This window comes from Amblyomma mixtum, chromosome 6, assembly GCF_055824585.1.
Source record: "Amblyomma mixtum isolate Tamu chromosome 6, ASM5582458v1, whole genome shotgun sequence".
NCBI lineage: Eukaryota > Metazoa > Arthropoda > Arachnida > Ixodida > Ixodidae > Amblyomma > Amblyomma mixtum.
Genome location: NC_143017.1, coordinates 134,062,488 through 134,068,783, shown reverse-complemented (window position 1 = coordinate 134,068,783; position 6,296 = coordinate 134,062,488).

The window sequence follows — 6,296 nt, the reverse complement described above, 5'->3', positions numbered from 1 at the left end:
AGGTCAGGTCAGGTCAGGTCAGGTCAGGCTAGGCTAGGCTAGGCTAGGTTAGGTTAGGTTAGGTTAGGTTAGGTTAGGCTAGGCTAGGTTAGGTTAGGCTAGGCTAGGCTAGGCTAGGTTAGGCTAGGTTAGGTTAGGCTAGGCTATGTTAGGTTAGGTTAGGTTAGGTTAGGTTAGGCTAGGTTAGGTTAGGTTAGGTTGGGTTGGGCTGGGCTGGGCTGGGCTAGGCTAGGCTAGGGTAGGCTAGGCTAGGCTAGGTTATGCTAGGCTAGGCTAGGCTTGGCTAGGTTAGGTTAGGTTAGGTTAGGCTAGGTTGGGTTGGGTAGGGTTGGGTTGGGTTGGGTTGGGTCGGGCCAGGCTAGGCTAGGCTAGGCTAGGCTAGGCTAGGTTAGGTTAGGTTGGACTGGGTTGGGTTGGGTTAGGTTAGGTTAGGTTAGGCTAGACTAGGCTAGGCTAGGTTAGGTTATTTTAGGTTAGGTTAGGTTGGGTTGGGTTGGGTTGGGTTAGGTTAGGCTAGGTTAGGCTAGGCTAGGTTAGGCTAGGCTAGGCTACGCTTGGCTAGGCTAGGTTAGGTTAGGTTAGGTTGGGTTGGCAGAATAGCGGTGACAGAATACACAGCTACGTTAAGGCCTTTCTATCCAACCGCACGGCCACGGTGGGACTAGGCGACCTGCGCAGCGACAAGTTCCATACCCCCAACTAAGGAACGCCGCTGGGATCGGTTATCTCACCCATAGTTTTTAACCTCGCTATGATCGGGTTGGCCTGCAAGCTTGAAAAGATTGAAGGCATCCAACACGCCATCTACGCCGATGACATCACAGACTGGACCAACTAGGGCTCGCTCAGCCAAAAGGAAGAATGCTTGCAGATGGCAACCACATGCGTGGAGGAATACGTCAGAGAAAGAGGCCTCACCTTCTCAACGAAGAAGTCCGAACTTCTGAGAGTAAGGAGAAGAAAGAAGACGGAAGAAAGCCTCAGTGTATATCATTGAGGGACAGAGAATACCGGAGAAAGACCAGATCAGGATCTTGGGAATGTGGGTGCAAAGCAACCAGAGGTGCTCTCACACACTCAGCCTCCTCAAACAAGCAACAGCGCAAGTCGCAAGAATGATAACCGCTAGTCTTGCAAAAAAGGAGCGGCATGAAGGAGGGAGACACGATCAAGCTGGTCAGGAGCCACGTGATCAGCTGAGTCACGTGCTCCCTTCCGTACCACAACACCAACAAGGGTGAGAGGGATGAAGCCTACACCACCATAAGAAAAGCGTGCAAGACAGCTCTCCATCTCCCATCTAATACAGCAACGGAGAAGCTGCTCAGCCTCGGAGTTCACAACACCTTCGAAGAGTTCAGGGGAGCACAGGTGGCAACAAAGAGAGAGAGACTCCAGCAGACTCCCTCTGGCAGAGCGCTTCTATTATAATTAGGGTATCCCGAAATGAAAAGATTAGAACGAAAAACGGCGAACACACCAGACAATATCCGCTACACGCTTAAGGTAAGCTCTGCCAAAAAATATGTATCCGAACGTGTAGGTTCGGCGAAACGCAAGAGCAAAATATGTAGAAAAGTATCGGGCAGACAAGGCGAATACGTTATACACCGACGCCGCGCGATATCCCTACAAAAGGGGGAAGATAGAGCAGAAAGCATTAGCTGCTGTGATAAATTCGAACTATAAGGAAATCACTTGCGCATCTGCATGGGATTGCACGATAACCGAAGGAGAAGAAATGGCTGTTGCTCTAGCGGCCGTGGAGGGTTATCGCGCAGACCCCTAGTAATCCGCACAGACTCCAAAGAGGCATGCCGTAACTATATGAACGTCGGAATCAGTCGGAAAGCATTTCGCATTCTCCTTGGCGCAGACTTTCCCAAAGAACCAGTCAGACACACTATTTTCTGGATACCTGGACACACTGGAATCGAGGGCAACCAGAGGGCCGACGAAGTATCTCGCGAGCACACGAACCGAGCACTTCAACACACGGCCCCTGAGGAGTTCTCGCGGGTAGTCACGGAGTATTCGGAGTAATTGAACGATTACAGAGGAATGAGGGCAAAGTAACCTCCCCCCAAAACCTTTTAAATCAACAAGAAGCAGTATACTGGCGTAAACAACAATCGGGAACCTTTCCGAACTTACATATCCTAAGCAATATGGTGTGGGGCCAAACCCACCCTATATCATATTGCCACGTTGTAGTGACGGCGGTCCAGTGGTCAGGAAGACACCAGAAATACTTGAAAACGAAGCTCTTTATTTGGGCTGACTTGCGCCCGCAAAAGAACTGGATCACTCGGTGGCGGCGTAAGCAACAAGCGTGCTCGTCAATCGTCGAACTGCGAACTGCGAATGTCCTCCGCCCGCGGCATCGCTCAATTTAAAGCCGGCAAGGAAACTTCCAGATAGCAGGACAAGATCATCTACAGTAATCTGGAAAAACCTAGATGTAGCCTTTCATGGCTGCGATCAATCGAGATTAGACTGGTCGCTTCTCGCGTCACGAACAAAAATGATAACAGCCCTTTCCTGCAGCCTTGGGCGTGAACGAACAAACACTACAATGATACGTGGCATTATCCCCCTTCCAAAGAAGCATCGTCTCGATGCTTTAAAATGAAAATAAACACGGAGAATGAAAACTTCGAGTCCTTTAGCGTTCATAATATGGCTTCAGGCGTACGACATGTACGACTTCCGGGCGTGGGTGGCGTCGCTGAGATGCTGTCATGCCGTCGGGGATGACTTCATAGTCGAGGTCACCGATGCGGCGGAGAACCCTGTACGGGCCAAAGTAGCGTCGCAGCAACTTTTCGCTCAATCCACGGCGGCGAACTGGCGTCCATATCCAAACCCGATCACCTGGCTTGTAATGCGTGTCTCGTCGGCGCAGATTGTAGCGTCGGGCGTCGGTGTGCTGCTGGTCTTGAATGCGAAGCCGCGCAAGTCTTCGGGCTTCATCGGCGCGATGAAGGTAGGCAGCGACGTCGAGGTTGTCTTCGTCGGAAACGTGCGGGAGCATTGCGTCGAGCGTTGTCGTGGGCTTCCTGCCGTATACCAGCTGGAATGGAGTAAACCTGGTTGTCTCCTGGGCGGCAGTATTATAGGCGAAGATCACGTAGGGCAGAATAGAGTCCCACGTCTTGTGTTCGGCGTCGATGTACATGGAGAGCATGTCTGCGATGGTCTTGTTCAGACGCTCTGGCAGTCCGTTGGTTTGCGGATGATAGGCAGTTGTCCTCCGATGGCTTGTCTGGCTGTACTTTAAAATGGCTTGCGTCAGCTCCGCTGTAAATGCCGTCCCTCTGTCTGTGATGAGCACTTCGGGGGCGCCGTGTCGCAGGAGAATTTTTACATTCTGTGCACCTTTGTTAATACAAAGCTGGTAGACTGTTAGTACTTTGTATGTACTCCTGTTAATAGAAAGTTACTAGAAAATCTGGGTGCAGTTTGACACATCGAGAGAAACAAATGAACAAACTGCATGGTGTTTGAGGTGATTAATACTATCTTGTTAGCATAATCATGACGACATGTTGCCTGATTGCATGGTGGCATCTGTTGCAGACTGTCTGTCATAACTTCTCCATGCTCCTCAACGGCGAGCTTGCATCGTAACCGCTTCATAAATATTGTGCCACCGTAAAGTGTAAGGAAACCGAGGAATTCTTAGGCAACAAATTTATTGCAGTGTCAAAGAACCAGTAAAAAAAAAAAAAAAACGGGTGGCACTGGAAAAGACCGCTTTCGAATACTTCGAGGATCCTCCGTTAGTAGCAACCAGGCTTGCCAAACGGCGTGGCATAGACTCATAGAGGAAACGGGTGACAACTGTTTCATTGCAAAGCCTGTCCCACTCGGTCCTGATGGCTGCCCACAGAACGTCCGCGTTGGCATTCCCAATGTGGGACCTCACGACGTTGGCTTTCATGATGTCCCACACGTTCTCCATGGGATTCATGTCTGCCCCCTTTCGGTGGCCACGGTAGCTGTCGCACGCCACGTGCTTCGAGCACAGCTCTGATTTTGTGATGGGTGCACAGTTTCCCTGACCTGCCGCAATAGCATTCACCTGGGAAGGAACCGTCAAGGATGTAGGGCAGGAACACGCTGTCAATAATGCCCACATACGAATCCGAGGCAAAGGGTCTGCGACACTCACTGGTAGTCCGAGGACATTCGTTGTCATGACGCCCCAGACAGCCGCAGAGCAGCGACCGCTGGCAAACACACTTTGCACGTGTGATGAGGCATGCCTGCGCAGGGAAAAAAAAATGGTACCACGCCTTAGTTTGACGCACGATGTTTTAAGTGAACCGTTCTTTAGCGCAAGAAACCATAACCTCTGAGAAACATAAGGTGTTCCAAATTTTTCCGAAGCCCTTCACTACGGCGTCCCTCATAGCCAGAGGGCGTCCGGGACGCTACGCGCCACAAACACAATCACATCTAAACAATCAACGCTACTGATAACGAAAAAAGATATGCATACCTGCATACAATGTGCCTCGCCCGTGAATAACACTTCGGCCGAATCGTCGACGGTTCAGTCTTTCAAAGCGTAGGCGAACTCGAGACGTTCACGGCACTGTTTATTGGTAAGATGAGGTCTCCGGGCAGCCACGCAAGATCGCAGGCTAATCTCTTTCAGCCGTCGTCTGATGGTCTTCGAAGATACCGTCAGTGCGAGTTTCTTGCGGATTTCTTTGGCACTCATGAATGGGTCAGCCATAGCCGCAACTCTGATTAGGAAGTCATCCTCCTCTCGTGTGGCTCTGGGTCTTAGCGTCGGCAAGGCTGCCTTCATTACGAAAAACACGGAGGGTACGTGCTACCTAGTTGCACCGATCACTACGACGGGCTGTTTCACTCTGGGGAATCCTTTCTACAAACAGGCGAGCTATCCGTCGCCGTTTAAGAGAATTTATTGTTTACCAAAAAATCTATAACTCAACAGACATGGTCAACAAGTTCACAATGTGGACTACGTTCGAAATCACATCACAAGTGGTCGATTTTTACGGATCAGTCGCCGTTCCTGAACCGCCACCCTCGGAGGAATCTTTGTAACCGAGAAAAATTCTGGATGAGGTTATACAGGCTTTGCTGGATATCACTAACCAATCATAAATCGAGGAACGTCGATGACAAAACAGAAATATTGTATGTTATGTAAAACTTAAGCTCGCGCTCTCTCTTTTCTACGAACAGATCAGTTAGACCACGTGTCAATATAATCACGTCGGGAGCCGAAGACTGCAAATTGCATTGCCATCTACCTTTTATCAACTCTGTATCTGATTATCTCTCTCTGGCACTGATTATTCGTTGTCGGAGGATTATTCATTCAGAATCCAAAAAATAAGAAAGCAGCTATGGTCGTCCGTTAAAGACACTCTCACGCCTGAAGATAAAGCGTATCTGAAGTACGATAAGCTCGTTCTCAACAAGGTGGCGTACGTGTGGGATGAGGAAAAAAACGAAAGACGGGAGCTTGTGGGGCCCGGTGCAGATTCAGACGACCGCATTGCACAAGATAACGAAAACCAGGCTTTGCCTCAAAATCGAGTGAGAACCCGGCGAATGGCCGCAAACGGGGCACCCAAATGACACTTGTCAACTAAGGTTACTTTCTTTAAATGTGCAGAGTATCGTGAATAAAAGTGTCGGATTTGAAGCGCTGCTCTATGACCTTGACCCGCATGTCACGCTGCTGACGGAGACCTGGTTGCACGCCGGTGTGCTCGATAATGAAATCATCCCCTCATCGTATAAAATATTTAGATGTGACAGACAATCCCGAGGGGGTGGAGTTGCTATTGTAGTTAAGGAAAACATTAAGGTGACAATTTTGCCAGCTATTCCTAAACACGAAAGCATCTTTTGTAAAATTGATTTTTACGGTAACTCTATAGCGCTCGGTGTTGTATACCGCCCTCCTACGGCAGATCTTGCATTTCTCGAGCAACTCTACGATTATGTACAGCGTTTTCGGGGTGAGCACGTAAAGTTTTTCTTAGCTGGGGATTTCAATTTGCCGAACATCGATTGGTCAACCATGAATACGATGGGCATGAATGTTAGGCACTCAGAGATTCTTTTGAACACTGCATTTTCATGTGGTCTAGCTCAAATTGTTACTGACCCTACCAGAATAACTGCAACCACTAGGCATATTTTTGATTTATTGTTTATAAGTTCCGCTGTCAAATGTGACACTGTTGATGTGATGAACGGGCTCTCTGATCACAACTTAGTATTTGGCACCTTTTCCTTTGAAAGGT